Source organism: Salvelinus fontinalis, chromosome 5 (assembly GCF_029448725.1).
Source record: "Salvelinus fontinalis isolate EN_2023a chromosome 5, ASM2944872v1, whole genome shotgun sequence".
Lineage (NCBI taxonomy): Eukaryota > Metazoa > Chordata > Actinopteri > Salmoniformes > Salmonidae > Salvelinus > Salvelinus fontinalis.
This window is the reverse complement of record NC_074669.1, coordinates 6,741,394-6,768,142: the sequence shown is the minus strand read 5'-3', so window position 1 is coordinate 6,768,142 and position 26,749 is coordinate 6,741,394. Positions and strand designations below refer to the sequence as shown.

General features: G+C 43.3%; 1 protein-coding gene across 4 annotated transcripts in view; it reads left to right on the top strand.

Moving 5' to 3' along the window:
* The window catches only part of LOC129854990 (transcription factor SOX-6-like), a 184,290-nt gene that overhangs the window by 19,163 nt on the left and 138,378 nt on the right, over positions 1-26,749 (top strand). For all 4 annotated transcript variants that reach the window (XM_055922213.1, XM_055922214.1, XM_055922211.1 and 1 more), the window contains one exon: positions 2,966-3,030. The gene's annotated coding sequence lies outside the window, so the exon portion shown is untranslated. The remainder of the gene's footprint in view (positions 1-2,965; positions 3,031-26,749) is intronic.

Genomic DNA, 26,749 nt, shown 5'->3' with positions numbered 1-26,749 from the left:
AGCCAGCTGTCTTTCTGATTACCAATCGTCCTCCAGGTGTTGAGGCCACCAGCGGCAGATGATAGAGTGGCGAGGGTGTGTTGAGTGGTGGAGAAAAAGAGGAGAGAATGAAGTAGAGGAGAGAAAGAGAGAATAACTGGTTCTGCAGATATTTGGAACGTGTTCAGACGAGCTGACAGGTTGAGAGTATGAACGGCAGTCGAGGGACCTCGACTTAGTGCAAAGTCTTTTTTTTATGTGGCAGTGATTGTTTTGAAACTGACTTGGAAACAGGCTCCGGGGGTAAAGTTTTGGCTAGGTACAGATCTTGGATCAGCATGCCCTCCTTCAATCCTATCCTTAGCCATTAGTAATGGAAATGCAAAAATGACCCAAGATCAGTGACTAGGAGCAACTTCACCCTACTCCATTAAACAGAGATATGAGTTGGATGGTTCTAGCTATATTTTCTGCTGTGTATTTGTTAAGTAGTTTAGGATCTCCCTAGAACACAAGGGCTCTGGGTTGTTCTTGTGGGAATTGCTCTAAATTGTGCCCTCAGAGAAAATAAGTTGGTTCTAAGAGAAAATCATTTTCTAGATTTAAGCCATGAATAAAATATAATGTGTCTTGTATTTGCTTCTTTCCTTCATTGCTCTTAATTAGCTTCAAATTGTAAAATCACAGGCATGTTTGTTTCGACCGGTTTAGGCACTGCTCTTAGTTTCAGTATAAAGTTTACTTTGATGTCAGTTGGAGGTTGGTTGTGTGTGTGTTGTGTGTGTATCTCTCTCTCTCTCTCATGTATTTATTTGTTGCCGTGGCGCCACAAACCCAAGTAGTTTGAGATGTGTGTGTGGATCAATTAAGGTTGACCCTAGTAACTTGCGGTAACCAGCAGAGCCACATGCAGGAGAAAGGCTCTCTAGAAGCTAAGTTGTTGCACACGACTAGTTGGTACGTTTCCACTGATGTGTGAGAGCAGTGTCGGGCAGTGACTCTTCGTTGCATTCCAAATGGCATCCTATTCCCTATGTAGTGCACTACTTTTGACCAGAGCCCATAGAGTTCTGGTCAAGAGTAGTACATCATATAGGGACTAGGGTGCCACCTTCTTCTCCCTCCAGATTTATGAGGACAAAGTGACCTATCTCGGCGGCCTCGACAGTAATCACGTTACGAGAAGGCTTAACAAACGTCCAGCTTCAAAGCTGTGGTCAATAATCTTAATGTTGGGTGTGTTGCTGGGTTTGTGTGCCTGCATACAGTGTGCGTTGTCATTTATGTGCTGCCGTGTGTGTGCACCATTACGTTACACTGCCTCTCCTGTCCAACATTGAGGCTCTCTGTTGGATAGGCAGCGAGTATAGAAGCACATTGCATGCCTATATGCATAGATGGAGACGTTAGATAAACAATTAGAAGAAGCGTAATTTATTAAAAATGCTCTGACATTTAGTTTTTGGGGCACACACTGAGCGAATCCCAATTATACACACAGAACCTAATGAGATATTTCTCATTACAATCAAAACAATAGCAGATTAAGTGACAATTCTGTGTGGTCTGGGAGGACTCGTGGTCAGTGTCGGCGTGAGTTCGATTCCGACCCACTGCCTATGTTACACTCTTCTATCTCTTCTCTGTCCAATAAAGACACAAATTACACTCCATGAACAAATGTAAACATGGCATAAAGGCAATCAAGTGTGCAAGATATGACCATGTAATCATTATATGCTGTCCATATGTGTATACATTTTTAATATCAATGTAATGACGTGATTGTTTGCAGTGGTGTAAAGTACTTAAGTAGTACTTTCAAATATTTTTACCTAAGTCGTTTTTTTGGGTATCTGTATTTTACTTGACAACTTTTACCTCACTACATTCCTAAAGAAAATAATGTACTTTTTCTCCATACATTTTCCCTGATACCCAAAAGTACTAGTTACATTCTGAATGCTTAAAAGTACAACAAAATAGAACAGACAAAAGGAGGTAAATATCATCATAGTAAATTAAATATTTAATCTCAACCTTTGTAGCTCGTTCTGCCCTTGAACAAGGCAGTTATAACCCACTGTTCCCCGGTAGGCTGTCATTTTAAATAAGAATTTGTTCTTAACTGACTTGCCTAGTAAAATAAAGGTCCAATTCACACACTTATCAAGAGAACATCCCTTATCATCCCTACTGCATCTGATCTGGTGGACTCACTAAACACAAATGCTTTGTTTATACATAATGACTGAGTGTTGGAGTGTGTTCCTGGCTATCTGTAATAATGGTCTGAGTGTTGGAGTGTGTTCCTGGCTATCTGTAATAATGACTGAGTGTTGGAGTGTGCCCCTGGCTATCTGTAATAATGTCTGAGTGTTGGAGTGTGTTCCTGGCTATCTGTAATAATGTCTGAGTGTTGGAGTGTGTTCCTGGCTATCTGTAATAATGGTCTGAGTGTTGGAGTGTGGCCCTGGCTATCTGTAATAATGGTCTGAGTGTTGGAGTGTGGCCCTGGCTATCTGTAATAATGACTGAGTGTTGGAGTGTGCCCCTGGCTATCTGTAATAATGTCTGAGTGTTGGAGTGTGTTCCTGGCTATCTGTAATAATGGTCTGAGTGTTGGAGTGTTCCCCTGGCTATCTGTAATAATGTCTGAGTGTTGGAGTGTGCCCCTGGCTATCCAAACATTTTAAAAACAAGAAAATGGTGTCGTCTGGTTTGCTTAATATAAGGAATTTGAAATTATTTATACTTTTACTTTTGATACTTAAGCATATTTTAGCAATTAAATGTACTTTTGATACTTAACTATATGTAATACCAAATACTTTTAAACAAGTAGGATTTTACTGGGTGACTTTCACATTTATTTGAGTAACTTTCTATTAAGGTATCTTTACTTTTACTCAAGTATGACAATTGGGTACGTTTTCCACCACTGATTGTTTGTTTTAAATTATCTCTTGTTTTTTCTCTTTTTTAGGAGACGTTCATGAATCCAATTCTGATCCACAAGTGAGCTGAAGGTGTTGAAGTCTCTCTACTGCTGTAAGTGTTAAGTCTATTCTAATTTCTACTCTCTAAGACATTATCTTAAAGGGATAGTTCACTTGTTTTAAGTTAAGCTTATTCTGGATGTTGCTAAATAACCAGCTAAAGAATTTTCAAAACTGTTTGGAGGAATTGACAATGCCTTAGGGAAGTCGGGAAAAAAAGCAGAAACTTTCACTTTAAAGCATGGATTTGTTGGTGCATATGTTATGCCACAAAGGAATGTACCTGTCTTGCATGAATGGCCGTGTCAGTGGCGCACACTCCTTTTTATTTCTGCGTGTTGTCACATTTCAGGTGAACAAACTGTACCTGACTTTGTACGTGTCCGTTAGTTCACATACAGAGTGCTTTTGATAGCTTCCCCGCACGGATCTGGACCAGCACGCTGGTCAGGGTGTTTCTCTGTATTCACTCAATAGGAGCTTTCAGTGTGGCGTAGAAAGGCCTCTTTTAAAGACACACAGGCAGGCAACACTCCAGGAACCTGTCAGCGCTACGTTACAGTAGGCCTTTAATGGACTTTCTCCCTGTCTACGTTACAGTATCCCTTTTAATGGACTTTCTCCCTGTCTACGTTACAGTAGGCTTTTATTGGACTTTCTCCCCGTCTACATTACAGTATCCCTTTTAATGGACTTTCTCCCTGTCTACGTTACAGTAGGCCTTTAATGGACTTTCTCCCCGTCTACATTACAGTAGGCTTTTAATGGACTTTCTCTCTTTTCGTAAATAAAGATAAATAGTACAAGTCAAAAGTTTGGACACACCTACTCATTCAAGGGTTTTTCTTTATTTTTACTATTTTCTACATTGTAGAATAATAGTGAAGACATCAAAACTATGAAATAACACATATGGAATGATGTAGTAACCAAAAAAGTGTTAAATAAATCAGAATATATTCTTCAAAGTAGCCACCCTTTGCCTTGATGACAGTTTTGCACACTCTTGGCATTCTCTCAACCAGCTTCATGAGGTAGTCAAATGGAATGCATTTCAATTAACAGGTGTGCCTCGTTAAAAGTTAATTTGTGGAATGTTTGGGGCAAGACCAGCTCAAATAAGCAAAGAGAAATTACAGTCTGTCATTACTTTAAGACATGAAGGTCAGTCACAAAAACCATCAAGCACTATGATGAAACTGGATCTCATGAGGACCGCCACATGAAAGGAAGACCCAGAGTTACCTCTGCTGCAGAGGATAAGTTCATTAGAGTTACCTCTACCTCAGATTGCAGCCCAAATAAAGTAACAGACACATCTCAACTGTTCAGAGGAGACCGTGTGAATCAGGCCTTCATGGTCGTATTGCTGCAAAGCCCAAATTAAGCTGTCAATATTGAAGTCCTATAGTTTTAAATGGTTTTACCAAGAGAAATATATGAAATGTAGAGCTGGGAGAAGTTAAAGAAAAGTGCCATATGGTTCATCCCAGTTTTAAAGTAATAATAGTTGTCTTCTTTGTGGCCCTGGTGCCACGTCAGAGGTGGAGGGACTTTATGCTATAGGTCATCAGTTAGATTATCCTCATTGGACCCTAGCCCTCGTCGTGGGAAGGCTTTAATGATTTACTGTTTGGGGATAGGCTATACGTATCCACTTTGTTGGCCAGGGCAGGTAGGTCCATTTCAAAGGCTTTGTTGTTGACGAGGTGTGGACTCCCTGTTGTATTTCTATCCATACTACTTAACTCATTCATTGAAATCACTTGAATAAAGCTAAAGTCAACTCTATTTCTTTCAATTTGGCTGCACAGCCTGTGTCACTATCCCACCCAAGGTCCATATGGTTCTCTTTTGAATGTGTTCATTGGCTGTAGATGGTGAGGCTATAGGTTGGGCCTGGGATGTGCTTCCTTACTTAGGCTGGATCAGCGAGCAGCTCATAGTCAGCGAGAGAATCCACCAGCCTCATCCCACAGCGTCTTCGGAAAACCACCAGCTCTATCACTCTTTCACTTATATTAGCCTTGAAATGGGGCCTGTTCTAAATAGGATCTCCTTCTAGTTTATCCCTTTCTGTTTATGGAGGAGTGGAGAGAAGAAAAGAACCACGCAGCTTAGTCACTTTTTCCCTCTCTCTGCCTCCAAACCACAAGCGAGGGCAGCTTCCCCAGGACGAGTTCTTTTGTCTCTTCTATTACCACTGTGGCTTTAAGGAGATCCTCCTTCCATTAGGTCATGCAGTGAGACCGTCTCTGATACAGGGAGAGAAAGAGGAAGAGAAAGAGGGAGAGATATAAAGAAAGGGATGGGGGGAGAAAGATGTTTGGAGGGGAGAGTTGGAGGCCTCTGTTTCTTACACTAAGGAGTAAAGACATTACCGTGAGTGTTCGTGGCACGAAGTATGTTGTTGTGCTCGCTGCCATGTCAAGACTCATCATCGTGGTCATTATCATCGCTGTCGTCATTACCGTCTTTCGCCATCGTCATCCTCATCGTCATTAATGTCATTAATGTCATAATTGTCGTTGTCATCATCATCGTCGTCATCATCATCTTCATCATAGCCATCATTATCATCATCATCGTCAACATTACAATCGTCACCGTCGTCATCATTGCCATAATCATCATGATCTTCATCGTCAGCATCGTAATCTTCAACAATCCTCAATGATGACTGACAGCCTTCAAACATCTTTCCTTGCCTCGCTCGCCCCTCTCATCTTCTCAGATGACTTCAGATGCACTGTATCACATTACACATGTCACCCTGTGGCATATGTCACATTACACATATATAATGTTATTTGTCGCATACACATATTTAGCAGATGTTATTGCGGGTGTAGAAAAATGCAATATATATATATATATATATACTGTGCTTATATACACTGCTCAAAAAAATAAAGGGAACACTTAAACAACACAATGTAACTCCAAGTCAATCACACTTCTGTGAAATCAAATTGTCCACTTAGGAAGCAACACTGATTGACAATAAATTTCACATGCTGTTGTGCAAATGGAATAGACAAAAGGTGGAAATTATAGGCAATTAGCAAGACACCCCCAAAAAAGGAGTGATTCTGCAGGTGGTGACCACAGGCCACTTCTCAGTTCCTATGCTTCCTGGCTGATGTTTTGGTCACTTTTGAATGCTGGCGGTGCTCTCACTCTAGTGGTAGCATGAGACGGAGTCTACAACCCACACAAGTGGCTCAGATAGTGCAGTTAATCCATGATGGCACATCAATGCGAGCTGTGGCAAAAAGGTTTGCTGTGTCTGTCAGCGTAGTGTCCAGAGCATGGAGGCGCTACCAGGAGACAGGCCAGTACATCAGGAGACGTGGAGGAGGGCAACAACCCAGCAGCAGGACCGCTACCTCCGCCTTTGTGCAAGGAGGTGCACTGCCAGCGCCCTGCAAAATGACCTCCAGCAGGCCACAAATGTGCATGTGTCTGCTCAAACGGTCAGAAACAGACTCCATGAGGGTGGTATGAGGGCCCGACGTCCACAGGTGGGGGTTGTGCTCACAGCCCAACACCGTGCAGGACGTTTGGCATTTGCCAGAGAACACCAAGATTGGCAAATTCGCCACTGGCGCCCTGTGCTCTTCACAGATGAAAGCAGGTTCACACTGAGCACATGAGCACATGTGACAGACGTGACAGAGTCTGGAGACGCAGTGGAGAACGTTCTGCTACCTGCAACATCCTCCAGCATGACCGGTTTGACGATGGGTCAGTCATGGTGTGGGGTGGCATTTCTTTGTGGGGCCGCACAGCCCTCCATGTGCTCGCGAGAGGTAGCCTGACTGCCATTAGGTACCGAGATGAGATCCTCAGACCCCTTGTGAGACCATATGCTGACACATGCACATTTGTGGCCTGCTGGAGGTCATTTTGCAGGGCTCTGGCAGTGCACCTCCTTGCACAAAGGCGGAGGTAGCGGTCCTGCTGCTGGGTTGTTGCCCTCCTACGGCCTCCTCCACGTCTCCTGATGTACTGGCCTGTCTCCTGGTAGCGCCTCCATGCTCTGGACACTACGCTGACAGACACAGCAAACCTTTTTGCCACAGCTCGCATTGATGTGCCATCCTGGATGAACTGCACTACCTGAGCCACTTGTGTGGGTTGTAGACTCCGTCTCATGCTACCACTAGAGTGAGAGCACCGCCAGCATTCAAAAGTGACCAAAACATCAGCCAGGAAGCATAGGAACTGAGAAGTGGTCTGTGGTCACCACCTGCAGAATCACTCCTTTTTTGGGGGTGTCTTGCTAATTGCCTATAATTTCCACCTTTTGTCTATTCCATTTGCACAACAGCATGTGAAATTTATTGTCAATCAGTGTTGCTTCCTAAGTGGACAGTTTGATTTCACAGAAGTGTGATTGACTTGGAGTTACATTGTGTTGTTTAAGTGTTCCCTTTATTTTTTTGAGCAGTGTATAAACTGGGTGATTCGAGCCCTGAATGCTGATTGGCTGACAGCCATGGTATATCAGACCGCATACCACGGGTATGACAAAAAAAATCTTGTTACTGCTCTAATTACGTTGGTAACAAGTTTATAATAGCAATAAGGCACCTCGGGGGTTTGTGGTATATGGCCAATATACCACGGCTAACGGCTGAATCCAGGCACTCCCTGTTGCGTCGTGCTTTGAACAGCCGTTCGCCGTGGTATATTGGCCATATACCACAAACCCCCGAGGTGCCTTATTGCTTAAATATATGATGGGATGTATAGACATGGACAGTATATGGATAGAATATGTTGTATATCTGAAGAATACGTAGGATAGAATAGTATATGTACAGCAATATTTAAATAGGATAGGCCTTGACTAGAATACAGTATAAACATATGATGTGGGTAAAACAGTAAACATTATTAAAGTGACCAGGGATTCCATGTCTATGTACATAGGGCAGCAGCCTCTAAGGTACAGGGTTGAATCACCGGGTGGTAGCCGGCTAGTGACAGTTACTGAGTTCAGGGCAGGAAACTGGGCGGAGCCCGGCTAGTGGGGACTATTTAACAGTCTGATGGCCTTGAGATAGAAGCTGTTTTTCAGTCTCTCGGTCCAAGCTTTATGTACCTATACTCACCTTGCCTTCTAGATGGTAGCGGGTGAACAGACTGTGGCTCGGGTTGCTGAGGTCCTTGATATTCTTTTTGGCCTTCGTGTGACACCGGGTTCTGTAGATGTCCTGTTGGGTAGGCAGTGTGCCCCCGGTGATGCTTTGGGCAGACCGCACCACCCTCTGAAGAGCCCTGCAGTTGCGGGCGGTACAGTTGCCATACCAGCCTCCTGAGGTTGAAGAGGCACTGTTGTGCCCTCTTCACCTAACTGTCTATGTGGGTGTGGAATTTCAGATTGTCAATGATGTGTACGCCGAGGAACTTTAAGCTTTTCACCTTCTCCACTGTGGCCCTGTCGGTGTGGATTGGGGCGTGCTTCCTCTGCTGTCTCCTGAAGTCCATGATCAGCTCCATCGTTTTTGTTGGCGTTGAGGCAGAGGTTATTTTCTTGGCACCACTCTGCCAGGGCCCTCATCTCCTCCCTGTAGGCTGTCTCATTGATGTTGGTAATCAGGCCTACCACTGTTGTGTCGTCAGCAAACTTGAGGATTGAGTTTGAGACGTGCGTGGCCACGCAGTCACGGGTGAACAGGGAGTACAGGAGGGGGCTGAGCACGCACCCTTGTGGGGCCCCTGTGTTGAGGATCACCGCAGTAGAGGTGTTGTTGGGGGTGGCCCATCAGGAAGTCCAGGACCCAGTTGCACAGGGCAGGGTTCAGACCCAAGGCCCCGAACTTAATGATGACCTTGGAAGGTACTCACCCAGTGGCATATGTCACCTTCAACATATCACCCTGTGGCATATGTCACATATCTCCTTAAGGGGAGACTCAGACTTAAGAAATGTACTGTAGGGAATGTGTTTGAGTCACTCTTCTTCAGAGTACATAATGTCCATTAAATGATCTGTACCAAGCACAGGCAGTGGCTTTCAAAACACAAAGGCAGGAGATTGTATTTGTTGTTATGAAATGCTCTTTCCATTTGGTTAGTGCAGTGTTTTTCCTACCATTGTATGACAGTTATTTTGGTGTCAGAGGGCCTATGTTGCTTTGGGGGCCTTTGCGACCCTCCTGAAAATTCTGCTAGGGAGAATTGTATGTGTGTGTGTGTGTGTGTGTGTGTGTGTGTGTGTGTGTGTGTGTGTGTGTGTGTGTGTGTGTGTGTGTGTGTGTGTGTGTGTGTGTGTGTGTGTGTGTGTGTGTGTGTGTGTGTGTGTGTGTGTGAGAGTGTGTGTATGTGTGAGAGTGTGTGTATGCACGTGCATGCGTGAGTGTGCGTGCATACGTTTAACTTACTTTCACCTCAATGCCAGGTAACAACTGATGTCTCCTAAAGCTGACATACCTCTAAAGGCTACCATTAAGAAATTCCATCAGAGCAGCCACCGCTCAGGTTAATAATTGCTTCTCGTTTTAACTGAGGGGGTGAAAGGTCAGGATCAAACTCACCTGTTCTTTTCCAAGCCACAGGGGCTGGCCACCTGGCCCTCCGCGGTAAAGTTTCCCTAGGTACAGATATAGGATCAACTTCCCTGCCCTCCATCTTAACCTTAAACATTAGTACGGAAACTGACCCAATATCAGCGTCTAGGGGCAACTCACTCTAATCCTCACCTGGACTCTCTCAGATCTGCAATGGCAGCCGTACTACACGGTCTCACAGGGATGTCACTGTCACCACTCTAGGTGTCCATATTGGTAAACGATTCATCATGTCACCCTGTTTTGTTTCACCTGTCCTTGTGTTTGTCTCCACCACCTCCAGGTGTCGCCCATCTTCACCACTTAATATCGTCATACATGTAACGTTAGGTAGGGAGCCAGCCAGTTTACGTGAGCTAGCTAACACTACACTTTAGCTTGAAATGAAACCACTTTCTGTCAAAATTTGAAATGTGTAATATCTAAAAATGTAGCTAGCTAACGCTAGTCTATCTTACCCATATACATCATCATGCATGATGGACGTGTCTCCTTGTCACGAATGCCATGACACAGTTGCCCTTAGTTTGAAGATGTAATCTGGAGACAGGTGTTTTCTCCATCTCTTTAGCTGTCATACTCTAATTCCACTGATTTCAAAATGTTATTCGTATTTACAGATGGCGTGGCATACCAGTTTGTTATTAAGGCACATGAAAGTTCACATGTTCCAGAAGGCAGAACGCATTTTGATAAAAATACATGATTTTTTTTTTTTTTTAATGTTTCTTGAAACGGGTCACATGTAGGGAATAGGGTGCCATTTGGGACTTAAGTGATATGTTGCAATGCCGGTCCTTTCAGGTCAGTGGTTATGCCTTTATAATGCCGGTCCTTTCAGGTCAGTGGTTATACCTTTATAATGCCGGTCCTTTCAGGTCAGTGGTTATACCTTTATAATGCCGGTCCTTTCAGACCAGTGGTTATGCCTTTATAATGCCGGTCCTTTCAGGTCAGTGGTTATGCCTTTATAATGCCGGTCCTTTCAGGTCAGTGGTCATGCCTTTATAATGCCGGTCCTTTCAGGTCAGTGGTTATGCCTTTATAATGCCGGTCCTTTCAGGTCAGTGGTTATGCCTTTATAATGCCGGTCCTTTCAGACCAGTGGTTATGCCTTTATAATGCCGGTCCTTTCAGGTCAGTGGTTATGCCTTTATAATGCCGGTCCTTTCAGGTCAGTGGTTATGCCTTTATAATGCCGGTCCTTTCAGGTCAGTGGTTATGCCTTTATAATGCCGGTCCTTTCAGGTCAGTGGTTATGCCTTTATAATGCCGGTCCTTTCAGACCAGTGCTTATGCCTTTATAATTTTTTTTTGTTGCCCTTTTTCTCCCCAATTTCGTGATATCGAATTGGTAGTTACAGTCTTGTCCCATCACTGCAACTCCCGTATGGACTTGGGAGAGGCGAAGGTCGAGAGCCATGCATCCTCCAAAACATGGAGCTGCACTGCTTCTTGACACACTGCTCACTTAACCCGGAAGCCAGCCGCACTAATGTGTCGGAGGAAACATCGTACAACTGGCGACCGTGTCCGCGTGCATGTGCCCGGCCTGCCGCCACAGGAGTCGCTAGAGCGCGATGTGACAAGGACATCCCGGCCGGCAGTGGTGTAAAGTACTTAAGTCAAAATACTTGAAAGTACTACTTGTTTTTTGGGGTATCTTTACTTTACTATTTATATTTTTGACAACTTTTACTTCACTACATTCCTAAAGAAAATATTGTACTTTTTACTCCATACATTTTCCCTGACACCCAAAAGTACTCATTACATTTTGAATGCATAGCAGAACAGGAACATGGTCCAATTCACACACTTATCAAGAGAACACATGGTCCTCCCTACTGCCTCTGATCTGGCAAACTCACTAAATACAAATGCATCGTTTGTAAATGACACATTTTTAAAACAAGAAAATGGTGCCATCTGCTTTGCTTAATATAAGGAATTTGAAATGATTTATACTTTAAGTGTATTTTAGCAATTACTTTTACTTTTGATACTTAAGTATATTTAGAACCAAATACTATTAGACTTTTACTCAAGTAGTATTGAACGGCCGGCCAAACCCTCCACTTACCCGGATGATGCTGGGCCAATTGTGCGTTGCCTCATGGGTCTCCCGGTCGCGGCCGGCTGCGACACAGCTCGGGATCGAACCCGGATCTGTAGTGACGCCTCAAGCACTGCAGTGCCTTAGACTGCTGTGCCACTCGGGAGGCCCTAGATCAGTCGTTATGCCTATATAATGCCGATCCTTTCAGATCAGTGGTTATGCCTTTATAATCAGACCTTAACCCTGGTACGACAACTGCACCACCCGCAACTGCAGGCCTCTCCAGAAGGTGGTGCAGCACATTACCGTGGGTATACTGCCTGCCCTCCAGGACATCTACAGCACCCGGTGTCACAAGAAGGCCAAGGAGATCACCAAGGACCTTAGCCACCCGAGCAACGGCCTGTTCACCCTCCCATTATCTACAGTATGTGTGAGTGTGTGGGAAGAGTCCCGTGTGTGTGCATAGAGTCAAAAAGAGTTATTGCAAAAAGGGTCTTATGGCTAGGGTGTAGAAGCTGGTCAGGAGCCTTTTGGTCCCAGACTTAGCGCTCCGGTACGGTAGCAGAGAGAACAGTCTATGATTTGGGTGTCTGGAGTCTTAGACAATTTTTAGGCCCATCCTCTGACACCGCATGATATAGAGGTCCTGGATGGCAGGGAATTTGGCCCCAGTGATGTACTGGACCATACGTACTACCTTTTGTATCAGCTTGTGGTTGGATGCCGAGCAGTTGTCAAACCAGAAGGCCAAGGAGATCATCAAGGACCTCAGCCACCCGAGCCACGGCCTGCTCTCAATGGTGCAGCTGTATAACGTTTTGAGGATCTGAGGATCTATGCCAAAATAGTTTCAGCCTCCTGAGAGAGAAGAGGCATTGTCGTGCCCTGTTCACAACTGTGTTGGTGTGTTTGGACCATGATAGGTCCTTAGTGATGTAGACACTAAGGAACTAGAAGCTTTCAACCCGCTCCCCTACAGCCCTGTCGATATGAATGGGGGCGAGGTTGGCCCTCCATTTCCTGTAGTCCACCATCAGCTCCTTAGTCTTGCTGACGTTGAGGGAGAGGTTGTTTTCCTGGCACCAAATTGCCAGGTCTCTGACCTCCTCCCTATAGGCTGCCTCATCGTCGTCGGTGATCAGGCTTACCACTGTCGTGTCGTTGGCAAACTTGACGATGGTGTTGGAGTCGTGCACGGCCACACAGTCGTGGGTGAACAGGGAGTACAGGAGCGGACTAAGCACACAGCCCTGAGGCACCCCAGTGTTGGGGTTCAGCATGACAGATGTGTTGTTGCCTACCCTCACCACCTGGGGGTGTCCCGTCAGAATGTCCAAGATCCAGTGTCAGAGGGAGGTGTTCAGTCCCAGGGACCTTAGCTTAGTGATTAGCTTGGAGGACACTATGGTGTTGAACGCTGCTGAGCTGAAGCCAATGAACAACATTCTCACATAGATATTCCCTTTGTCCAGTTGGGCAAGGGCAGTGTGGAGTGCAACAGAGATTGCATCATCTGTGGATCTGTTTAGGCGGTATGGGAATTGGAGTGGGTCCAGAGTTTCTGGGATGATGATGTTGATGTGAGCCATGACCAGCCTTTCAAAGCATTTCTTGACTACAGATGTGAGTGATACGATGCGGTAGTCATTTAGTCTGGTCACCTTGGCGTTCTTGGGCACCAGGACTATGAAACATGTAGGTATTTGAAACATGTAGGTATTACAGACTGGGTCAGGGCGAGGTTGAACATGTTAGTGACTACAGTGTAGTCATTGCATGCTATGAATATGAGACCAAATACTTAACTTTTTACTACTTTAATACACATGGAGTATAAGTGAATTTGTCCAAATACTTTTGGTCCCCTATAATGTACAAAAAGTGCTGTCATTTCTAAACGGTTCCCTCGATATGGATGAACATAACCTCAAATTAAAGCTGACAGTCTGCACTTTAACCTCATAGTCATTGTGTCATTTAAAATCCAAAGTGCTGGAGTACATAGCCGAAAGAGCAAATCGTGTCACTGTCCCAATACTTTTGGAGCTCACCGTATTCATATTCCAGTCTCTGGTCTGGAAGCTAATTTCCTGCAATTCTATCCATTTTGCTATGGGGTTTTGTACTGTATTCTTGACATAATACTGTATTCTTGACATAGCTCATTCTAATATTTCTACTTCTGTACATGGTATGTTAGTTTCTACACACCGAATATGTTTTATATGCTGGATTCTTGTACATATCATTCCTAGTATATCTTGTGTAAAATCATCCGGTTTATATACGTATAGATTGCATTACTGTTACAGTGCTATTTGGGTTGTTAATTGGATTCGTTATGACATTCCTTAATTACATTTTTTTGTATAATTTGTGTACATGTTTGACATTTTATTGCATTGTTAGGAGCTAGTAACATAAGCATTTAGCTGCACCTGCTATAACATCTGCTAAACTGTGTACACAACCAATAAACTTTGATTTGATAACAAAACAAATCTAAATGATGACGTTGAATCAACGTGTACAATAGATTGGATTTGCAAAAAGTCATCAGGGACAGGGAGGGACTACTAGGACATAAGCAATGCTCATTTTTGCTTTCCTTTGCAACAGGTCTGGTAATCATAGTGCAGGGAGGGATGACCTCTTTCAAAGCCATGACTAAGTCCCCCTGATCAGTGACTGTGTGGAACCGTCAATCCCCTAATCGTCGCTTTTGTTCTTTGTCGAAGTCAATTAACCATATGGATATACAGTATATATGGAGACTGTGATCCGACGAAAAAGTGTGTGTGGTGTGTGTGTGTTCCCTCGTGTGCTTTCGTGTGTGTGTGTGCATGTGTGTGTGTACGTGCGTGTGTGTGCCTGTGTGTGTGTGTGCCTGTGCCTGTGTGTGTGTGCCTGTGTGTGTGTGCCTGGGCGGGCGCCCTAGTGTAACTATGAACCAGCCATGGTCTTATACCACTGTCAAGAGTGAAGTGTGTAACTAACAGTGGTCTAATGAATTTAACCTCCAACAGGATCAGAGGAGATTAAGAACAGGAAGGTTGACAAGGCAAATAGGCTCTCTCTCTTCTTCAGCCCCTCTCTTCAACACAATGGAGTTTCCACCTACTACATTTAAACTTAACTAGTTGAACTTAACCCCCTTAATCGGTAAGTAATCCTTGCACTATTCTAATAGTTCTCTGTAATTTCACCTGTGGACCAATATGGTCTTGAAGAGTAAACAACATGCTGACTGACACGCAGGGGGAAAGAGAGAGAGAGGAGGGAAAGAGAGGGAGAGAAAGAATATAGGGAAAGAGAGAGAGAGGATGGAAAGAGAGAGAGGGAGAGGGAGAGAAAGAGAGGAGGGAAAGAGAGAGGGAGAGGGAGAGAAATAATATAGGGAAAGAGTGAGAGGGAGAGAAAGAGAAAGAATATAGGGAAAGAGTGAGAGGGAGGGAGAGAAAGAATATAGGGAAAGAGTGAGAGGGAGAGAAAGAATATAGGGAAAGAGTGAGAGGGAGAGAAAGAATATAGGGAAAGAGTGAGAGGGAGAGAAAGAGAAAGAGAAAGAATATAGGGAAAGAGGGAGAAAAAGAGAAAGAATATAGGGAAAGAGTGAGAGGGAGAGAAAGAGAAAGAATATAGGGAAAGAGTGAGAGGGAGAGAAAGAGAAAGAATATAGGGAAAGAGTGAGAGGGAGAGAAAGAGAAAGAATATAGGGAAAGAGTGAGAGGGAGGGAGAGAAAGAATATAGGGAAAGAGTGAGAGGGAGAGAAAGAATATAGGGAAAGAGTGAGAGGGAGAGAAAGAATATAGGGAAAGAGTGAGAGGGAGAGAAAGAGAAAGAGAAAGAATATAGGGAAAGAGGGAGAAAAAGAGAAAGAATATAGGGAAAGAGTGAGAGGGAGAGAAAGAGAAAGAATATAGGGAAAGAGTGAGAGGGAGAGAAAGAGAAAGAATATAGGGAAAGAGTGAGAGGGAGAGAAAGAGAAAGAATATAGGGAAAGAGTGAGAGGGAGGGAGAGAAAGAATATAGGGAAAGAGTGAGAGGGAGGGAGAGAAAGAATATAGGGAAAGAGTGAGAGGGAGAGAAAGAGAAAGAATATAGGGAAAGAGTGAGAGGGAGAGAAAGAGAAAGAATATAGGGAAAGAGTGAGAGGGAAAGGGAGAAATAAAGAGTCATCAAGGATTGAATTTGGATTTTGTAGCTGTTGGAAAGTCCCAGGTTAACATTTTCCTCACCTGTGTAGTGTGCAAATGCACTGTAACATATCAAATAGATGGGACAAGTGAAATTCTAATATGCAGAGAGATTTATGTTGTCATCTTTGAAGTTTGGAATACACACGGTACGCACGGAATGCAATTGTGAGCTGCAGTATCAGATCTCCTGTTTATTTGAAACGTAAAGTTTACTCACAGCGTAGTGGGGGCAGATATCCACTGTCTCTCACTGTCTTCCACTATATTCACTGTCCCCCACTGTCTCGTTCTGTCTCCCACTGTCTCCCACTATATTCACTGTCTCCCTCTGTCTTCCACGGTATGCCACAGTCTCCCACAGTCTCCCCCAGTCTCCCCCAGTCCCCCACAGTCTCCTCCAGTCTCCCACAGTCTACCCCAGTCTACCACGGTCTCCTACTGTATGCCACTGTGTCCCATAATATGATAGTTCCACTTTGTTCACTCCCAATGTACCCTTGGATGCCATGTGAATACGCACCAGTAGCGGCGTACAGTAGGAGACTGAGGTAGACAGTGGGAGACTGAGGTAGACAGTGGGAGACTGAGGTAGACAGTGGGAGACTGAGGTAGACAGTGGGAGACTGAGGTAGACAGTGGGAGACTGAGGTAGACAGTGGGAGACTGAGGTAGACAGTGGGAGACTGAGGTAGATAGTGGGAGACTGAGGTAGACAGTGGGAGACTGAGGTAGACAGTAGGAGACTGAGGTAGATAGTGGGAGACTGAGGTAGACAGTGGGAGACTGAGGTAGACAGTGGGAGACTGAGGTAGACAGTGGGAGACTGAGGTAGACAGTGGGAGACTGAGGTAGACAGTGGGAGACTGAGGTAGATAGTGGGAGACTGAGGTAGACAGTGGGAGACTGAGGTAGACAGTGGGAGACTGAGGTAGACAGTGGGAGACTGAGGTAGACAGTAGGAGACTGAGGTAGACAGTAGGAGACTGAGGTAGACAGTAGGAGACTGAGGTAGACAGTGGGAGACTGAGGTAGACAGTGGGAGACTGAGGTAGACAGTGGGAGACTGAGGTAGACAGTGGGAGACTGAGGTAGACAGTGGGAGACTGAGGTAGACAGTGGGAGACCAATGGACAAACTACAGCAACATATTTTCTGTTTTATTCAAATAGAGAATATAACCCGGACACATTTCAGTAATGAGAATTTGGGGTGAAAGTTTACAAAATTCTGTCGAAAATGTATTTAGGACACTTTGCCAAAAACTAGAAATCTTAGTCCTCAGAATAATAGTTGATTTTTGCAAATGCATCATGGTTTTGTAACTCAATTTGTTACAGACAGGTTTAAAACTGGTTTCATGATAATCACCCAGTAGTTTGAGTTGATTAGTTCTCACTGGTCAAATCACTGGTCAAGTCATTTTGGGCGGCATGTAGCCTCGTGTTTGCTTGATCGAATCCCGAGCTGACAAGGTAGAAATCTGTTGTTCTGCCCCTGAACAGGCAGTTGAACCACTGTTCTTAGGCCGTCATTGTAAACAAGAATTTTTTAACTGACTTGCCTAGTTAAATAAAGGTTATATATATATTTTTTTTTAAAGTCACTCATGTGTACACCTCGCTCACTCACCTGTTTGACACACACAACCCATGCAGTTACATAAAATAAGAAATAAAATGGTACAATGGAGATAGAGTTAGAGATAAAGACACTAGGATAAGACAGAGATTGGGTCCCAAACTGTACTGTGTTCACCCATGAGTGTGTGGCCTTGCACACCTCCAACTCAATCATCAAGTTTGCAGACAACACAACAGTGGTAGACCTGATTACCAACAATGACGAGATGTCAACAAAACGAAAGAGATGATCGTGGACTTCAGGAAACAGCAGAGGGAGTACGCCCCTATCCACATCGACGGAACCGTAGTGGAGAAGGTGGAAAGCTTCAAGTTCCTCAGTGTACACATCACTGACAATCTGAAATGGTCCACCCACACAGACCGTGTGGTGAAGAAGGCGTAACAGCAACCCTTACAAACTTTTACAGATGTACAATTGAGAGCATCCTGTTGGGCTGTATCACCGCCTGGTACGGCAACTGCACCACCCGCAACCACAGGGCTCTCCAGAGGGTGGAGTGGTCTGCCCAACGCATCACCGGGGGAACACTGCCTGCCCCCCAGGACACCGACGGCACCTGATGTCACAGGAAGGCAACAAAATATCATCAAGGACATCAAACACCCGAGCCACGGAATGTTCATCCAGAAGGTTCTGAGATTCTGGGATCATCAGAAGTGGGGGGAAATGAACTATATTCTGGTAATCCGACCAACTGAACATATGCGGTGGTACTTAAGGTATATTATGTCAGTTTGGTTGCCCTCTGACACATTTTCATCAATGATAGAATGACATAAACTCTACTGTGGAAAGTCTAAACGTCAGAGGTATCGGATTCACATGGAATTGTTGTTTAATTCAAATGTTTGAATATGAAATTATTTGTGAAGAGATTAAATGTAATTTTAGCTTCCAAATGAGAGATTTGGATTTTCATAAATTTGGGCTTCTGCTCAACTAGGGGCCCGCCCCTGTGAAGAGATATGGGTTATAAACTTTTCAGACACACCCCTCTCCCTCCACTATAAAAGCCATTGACAAAAATATAACTTCCTGTTCCGGGTACGCTAGGATGACGATCCTGTGTCAGAATGGTTCAGATAATAACTACAGAACAAAGCCAACAGCAGCATGGACTTTGATTGTGAATGGTATGAACCTTGAACTCGTATTCACTACAGAAGTGATATCTCATAGCCGTTGAGTTAGCAACAGCTGCTACAAACGCAGGTTAGGAAGGACAGTCCGAGTATCCCGTCTACTACACACAACGTTACTCCAACGTATCCAGTAAGGCACCAGAGACATTCTTCAAAGGACAGAGGACTCGGGTTGGCGACACGGTTCATCTACCACCAACCTACTGAAGCGCAGCTCAGAGTAAATATTTATTGCATTTTCCTTCTTCAAATGGGCGATAATTTAGAATGCATAAGATACTGTATTTACGATAGCACAGCTTCGCCTCTGTTCCAGTCTCCCGCTCTTTCACTAAAATCCCGCCCCTTTTCTTTGTGTAACAAGCTGTCATATCTATTCCGCCCGCTAGGGACGTTTTTCTGTATGACGGCACTTTGTAATCAAGTTATGATTTAATTGTATATGTGTGATTCTGTGTGATTAGTTAGGTATTTAGTAAATAAATAATTAAACCCAATTTTGTATTGCTGATTCAACTTGTTAGCCAGGATTCTTGCAGATAATCAAGGATTTACAACTTTCAGATGAGACTGAACAAACTGACGATTAAGGTGACTGCTATGGATGTAAAATATTACTAAATCTTTAAGAGTTTATTCGGAAGATAACAGCTCTATAAATATTCTTTTGTGGTGTCCCTCTCTAGTTAATTAATATTTACATGATTAGTTCAATCAGGTAATATTAATTACGGAGAAATTATTTTATAGAATAGCATGTCATAGCAATTAATCTGGCATAGTCAAAGACACGACAACAGCTGCATCAAAGCTGGGACCGAGAGACTGAAAAACAGCTTCTATCTCAAGGCCATCAGACTGTTAAATAGCCATCACTAGCTGGCTACCACCCAGTTACTCAACCCTGCACCTTAGAGGCTGCTGCCCTATATACATAGACATGGAATCCCTGGCCACTTTAATAATGGAACACTCGTCACTTTAATAATGTTTACACCCTGCTTTACTCATACGTATATATTTTATTCTATTCTACTGTATTTTAGTCAACGCCACTCCGACATTGCTCGTCCTAATATTTATATATTTCTTAATTCCATTCTTTTACTTTTAGATTGGTTTGTATTGTTGTGAATTCTTAGGTATTACTGCACTTTTGGAGCTAGGAACACAAGCATTTCGCTACACCCGCAATAATACCCTGCTAAATGTGTGACCAATAACATTTGATTTGATTTGAAGCTGCACCCTATTCTTATATCCTGTAGTGATTTTGACCAGAGTCCTGTGGGAAATACCGTGCCATTTGCGACGCTGACAGAGAAACAGAAGAGCTCCACACTGTCTAGTGATTTAGTCATGAATAATATAATCATAATCATAATCATATTATAAAAGGGATAGTTCAGCAATTTAGCATTTTTAGATATTACTTTTCCATACCTTGAAAAGCAGTCTATGAACAAGGAGCGTCTGCTTTCAAGATGAGGAAAACAAATATCTAAAATCACGCAACTATCCTTTGAAGTAGGGCTCCCGAGTGGCGCAGCGGTCTAAGGCACTGCGTATCAGTGTAAGGGGTGTCACTACAGTCCCCGGTTTGAATCCACGCTGTATCACATCCAGCCGTGATTGGGAGTCTCATAGGGCGACGTACAAATTGCCCAGCGTCGCCGGGGTAGGCTGTCATTGTAAATAAGAATTTGTCCTTAAAGGACTTGCCTAGTTAAATAAAGGTTTTAAAAATGTAAGTAGGTTACTGTTGTACTATCTATTCAATAGACACATATCAGTAATGATGTATAGTTAATGGTCAGTGATACTGTACATTAACTTTGATGTATGGTCATTTATGTACCTCCATCACTCACACAAACAGTTTATGGTTTAAACCCCACATGCGCACACACACACACACACACCTTTGTCTCATTTTAAAATTAATTTCCTGCCATTCTATGTATTTTGACTTGTCTTAGGCCTATGTCCAGAGTAAAAAAAAAGTATATAAAAATAAACACGGGTCAGGTGTATTCAGGATGCTTTGAATAATAAATTAACACTCAAAATTGGATGACTTTGTTACATTGAGATTTTTTGGTGATGCAATTTAAAGCATGCTAATATTTGTTTGGGTGTTTTGACACTTTATTCAGACAGTAATGGAATTAGATGGGGAGACAGGCAAATGGGAGAAACAGTGGGAAGGTTGGAAGTAGGGATTCATCCCTGTTCTCCGGTGGAAAGTTGTATGCAGCAGGTGCCGGAGAGTGTTACCACTAGAACACGGCTCTGCACGAGAAATACTCATATTACTGGTTGATGGCAGTGGGTAAGCAAATCCTAGATAGCAGTCTTGTCCATAGACTGCTGTCAAGGTAAGAACACAAACATTTTAGATTTTGTAACTCTTTAAAATAGGACTGGAAGAAGATCCTGCTTGCTCTCCAGAGGGTTGGCCCACCCCTGAGCTATGTTTCAGTGCTGGGCGGGGTATGTTGTTGAACCATGTGGGTGGTTTGCAGTTCAAATTAGGGAGGTGTTAAACAATGGAAGTGTTAATACATTTACTTTAAAAAAAGGAGAGAACCATTCACACAGCCCGATACCTGCATTTTGGTTACAGGGTCTGTGAAAATGCAGGAATCATGACTAGTTCTCTATGTGGCTTTTATTTTCCATGTTTTTTTACCCCCTACCCCTTTCAGATATAGGAAAAAGCTTGTATAAAAATGCAGGCATGGTAAATAAGTGGGATTTTGGTCTGTGTATGAAAGGGATAGACTGGTTTTGGATTTATCCTTGACAAAGATGGCTGCCATTGTCGCCCCATTATGGAACTTTGAGGGTTTAGGACATATGTCCTTAAATGACGTAGCCCCTCTAATAATTTAATAGGATCTCTATGGGTGTTACTCAATACACAAAAGCCCTAGAGTATTTCCTGAGGTCGATGGTGATTTAAGGTCCTAGCCCCATGTGAATAAAAAGGCTACGGTTAGCCAGCGCCTATGGCTGTATGAGTTCAACCAAGGTCTTCTGTGCTCTGTACAATGTATAGCATGTCTGCGGCTACAGGTGACAATGGCTACCTTGTGTAGGAGCCAGGATGACTTGGCCTGCCATCTCACTCTTACACCTCTCAACGCCAGGCAGGCGTGTGTGTGTGTTGTATTTGAGGGCATCTGTCTGTCTGGTCTGTCTGTCTCTGGTCTGTCGTCTGTCTGTCTTTCGATATGTCGTGTCTGGTCTCTCTGTTGGGTCTGTTCTGTTTGTCTGTCTGTCTGGTCTGTCAGGTCTTTCTGTACTGTATGTATATGCTAATAAATCTAAATGTGTGTCTGTACAGGCCTTTGCCTGATCCCCCATAATAAACCTTTAACGTGCCCCACACAGACAGGCACACAGACAGACTGTGGTGCAGGCCAGGGCAGCAGTGGGGGACGGAGGCTATACAATGTCCTGGCCTGGCAGGGGGATACCTTGGAGGATTAGCTTGCATTCTGACAGCTGGCCATGCCAAGGGGACACTGCTGACGTGCCTGCAACCCAACAACAACTGTTCTGGGAGGGGATAGAACTAGACTTTCAGGGTCTAAGGGAATTCTCTCAATGCTACCTCAGCCTTCCTGATCTGCCTCTCCTCCTCACCTGACCTCAAGTCATCCAAGCATTATTTAACTCTGCTTACATACACCATCAGCTACTCCTGCTCTCTCCATCTACGTTTTAGTCTGTGACTAGTGATTAAGAGGAACCTCTTCTTGGTAGAAAGCAGTGCCGTTTTCTATTGCTACTGTATGGGCCTGTATTCAATCAGAGTAGGAGTGCTGATCTCGGATCATTTTTGTATTTTAATTCATAACAAAAAAAGAGAAGCGACCTGATCCTAGATCAGCACTCTACCTCTGAGACACTTTATGAATATAAGCCCTGATTTCTACCCATATTATGCATTTATTTATCTTGGACTGTCAGATGGATTGTGTAGCGAGGTACTTTAAACATGCATCAGTCTCCCCAATGTCTCTCCGTTGTGTATCGTGTTCCCTGAAAAGCCAGCGTCGCTTCTTGTGTGTAAACTATTCATTCCCAAACTAAGTTCATTATTTACTGTCTAAAAACTAGAACAAATGAACAATGTCTCGAATCGGAGACCGTCTGCGGACATTATGCTTTCATGCCATACAATAATTGAATGAAGATTTATTTTGTTTATCTCCTGTTAGAAAGCAGTTTTGTGGTGAATAATATAGCTGTTTGATGCAAACAAACAGACAAATGTTCCTATGTTTTTATCCCGGTGACAAACAACGCGTGCTGTGAGCTTTGAGATAAGAGACAGCCTGGAACTACAATGGAGATGTATTCCCAGTCCAGTGAAGACTTGTTGTCAGTCTTAATCTAGGATTATGCCTCTAGAGCTATCTAAAAGCCACCTGTTTGTAAGCTTGTAACATGGATTTGGCATTGATAGGATTTGGCCCTAGGTACAATCCCTTCAGAAAGTGTTCATACCCCTAGACTCATTCCACATTTTGTTGTGTTACAGCCTAAATTCAAAATAGATGAAACATTTTATTTTCTTCAACCATCTACACACAATACTGCATAATGACAAAGTGAAAACTTGTTTTTTGAAATTTTAGCAAATGTATTAAAATAAGTATTTACACCCCTAAGTCAATACTTTGTAGAAGCACATTTGGAGCTGTGTGTCTTCTCTAAATCAAATCAAATCAAACATTATTTGTTCAGCAGTCTTATGGCTTGGGGGTAGAAGCTGTTAAGGAGCCTTTTGGTCCTAGACATGGCGCTCCGGTACCGCTTGCCGTGCAGTAGCAGAGAAAACTGTCTATGACTTGGGTGACTGGAGTCTCGGACAATTTTATGGGCTTTCCTCTGACAGCGCCTATTATATAGGTCCTGGATTGCAGGAAGCTTGGCCCCAGTGATGTACTGGGCTGTACGCACTACCCTCTGTAGCACCTTACGGTCAGATGCCGAGCAGTTGACATACCAGGCAGTGATGCAACCGGTCAGGATGCTCTCGATGATGCAGCTGTAGAACTTTTTGAGGATCTGGGGACCCATGCCAAATCTTTTCAGTCTCCTGAGGGGGTAAAAGTTGTGTTGTGCCCTCTTCACGACTGTCTTGTTGTATTTGGACCATGATAGATCATTGGTGATGTTGACACCAAGGAACTTGAAACTCTCGACCCACTCCACTACAGCCCCGTTGATGTTAATGGGGGCCTGTTCGGCCTGCCTTTTCCTGTAGTCCACGATCAGCTCCTTTGTCTTGCTCACATTGAGGGAGAGGTTGTTGTCCTGGTACGACCCTGCCAGTTCTCTGACTTCCCTATAGGCTGTCTCATCGTTGTCGGTGATCAGGCCTACCACTGTTGTGTCGTCAGAAAACTTAATGATGGTGTTGGAGTCGTGTTTGGACTAAGACCTGGATTCTAAAATATTTGCCCATTATTCTTTTAAAAATGCTTCAAGCTGTCAAGTTGAGTGTTGATCATTGCTAGACAGACATTTTCAAGTTCTTGCCATAGATTTTCAAGCCAATTTATTCAGTCAAAACTGTAACCACGTCACTCAGGAATAGCCAATGTCATCTTGGTAAGCAACTCCAGTGATTTGGCCTTTAGTTTAAAGTTATTATCCTATTAAAGATGAACTTGTCTCCATGTGTCTGTTGGAAAGCAGACATAACCAGGTTTTCCTCTACGATTTTGCCTGTGCTTATAGTTGTATTCCGTTTCTCTTTATCCTAAGAAACGCCCTAGTCCTTGCCGATGACAAGTATACCCATAACATGATGCAGCCATCCCCATGCTTGAAAATATGAATAGTGGGACTCAGTGATGTGTTGGATTTGCCCCAAACTTAATGCTTTGTATTCAGGACAAAAAGTTATTTTTTTCATAATTACTTTAGTGTCTTGTTGCAAACAGGATGCATGTTTTGGAATATTTTTTATTCTGTACAGGCTTCCTTCTTTTCACTCTGTCATGTATTGTGAAATAACTACAATGTTGTTGATCCATTCTCAGTTTTCTTCTATCATAGCCATTAAACAAACTTTGTAACCGTTTTAAAATCCCCATTTGCCTCATGGTGAAATCCTTCAGGAGTTTTCTTCCTCTCTGGCAACTGAGTTAGGTAGCACACCTGTATCTTTAACATTTAAAAAAAAACATCTACCAATAGGTGCCTTTCTTTGCGAGGCATTGAAAAACCTCCCTGGTCTTTTGTGGTTGAATCTGTGCTTGACATTTAGTACTCGATTGGGGGACCTTACATTTTAAATTTGGGGTACAGAGATGGGGCAGTCAAAATTCATGTTAACCACTATTATTGAACATGGAATGAGTCCATGCAACTTATTATGGGAGTTGTTAAGCACATTTTTACTCCTAAACGTACTCTATTTAGGCTTGCCATAACAAAGGGATTTAATACTTATTGAGCCAAGACATTTCAACATTACATTTTTTATTAATTTCAAAAATGTTCTGCAAGCAAAATTCCACTTTGACATTATGGGGTATTGTGTGTAGATCAGTGACACACAACATTTAATAAATGTTTAATTCAGGCTGTAACACAACATAATGTGGAAAAAGTAAGGGGGTGTGAATTCTTTCCCAAAGGCACTGTGTCAATATGCATCTACATGGTGTGGGGAAAATGCATAAGCATCACTGTTATATTGCCATAGCCATTGACCTTCAGCTTGTGTTGTCATGATCGTGTAATGTAATGGTAGTGTTTTTCAGGCTATGGATACAGTATATTCGTCTGTGAATATATTGGGTATTAGGGCTGGGATGATACCAGTATCTCAATATTGTTTCCATGGCAAAAATGAAAACCTGAAACAGACCAAACTTTTTGGTCCTTTAAATACCTGCTGTATGTAAAATATTGTGTGCTATTGCTTGGGAAACAATTTTGACTGGATGACGACATAATGCTGTTTCCAACCTTAGGGCTGTTTCCCTAAAGAAGTTAAATCCGCTTTGTGTTTTGTTTCCGTTCCATTATACTAACGAGTAACGCCATACTGGTATTGTCCCGGCCCTATTGGGTATACCTGTCAGCAGCTGAAACCCAGCAGCAGTGAGAATGGACATATTTCAACTTCACTTATCTGTGACCCTCTCTTGACTGAAAGGGATTTGGGCCCTCTGTGGTATTCATGTCAGCTCTACTCAATGTGTCCTGAATGATATATATGGATGTGTGTGTGTGTGTGTGTGTGTGTGTGTGTGTGTGTGTCTGACGAAAACAAATGCAAAATGCACCACATAGCATCTTTGACTTAGCTTCACTATGAACACTTGGTGATTGTTTTAACTTTAGGGAAGGTCTAATAATTTATTAAAGCTCACTTTGTCTATGCCTTAGCCTCAGGGCTAATGCAGTCGCTCTGAAATATGTGTGGAGGCAGCTGTTGCAGTCAGCCTCCTAGTCACTGTCTGTACTCACGCTCTCCTCTCTATATCAGTTGCTAGCCCAAATTGAATGATCTAATAACACATTTACCATTGGACCATATTACATACAGTATAGACCCAAGTTTTATTCTAATTGTATAACCATCCGCACTTTTCAATTGATTACTTTTTAGACTCTCCTTTGAAAGGGTTTTTGTTAACAAACTTGGATTTAATATTAATATAAAACGTTTGTCTCTTTAAATTTACATTTACATTTTGGTCATTTAGCAGATGCTCCAAAAAGGTTCCTGGAATCACTAGTTCAATCCCTCTAAGAAGGCTTTTGTAGTGTTGTTGGCTACACAGTGTCGGACAGCCAGCAACCAGCAGCAAAGCCTGACAGGGTTATTTAAGAATGGAAAAGGACTCTTGGCTTCGTCTATATTATTAGAGTAATAGGATTGTTTACTCCCACTGTTAAGTTAAGGTAAGTTAAGGTCGCCCAACAGGCTTAAACTTGTGTAACGAGCTTAATTGCGCCTCCGAGTGACATTGTGTTGACCCTGGGCAGAGCACTAGGGGTCAGGGGTCAGAGGTGAGAGCTGGTAAGAGAGGAAGAAGCCTCTACAGGACATAAAGGACAGCTGGGTTTGTACAGTATCAGGTCCAGACCCAGCATTATTATACACACACA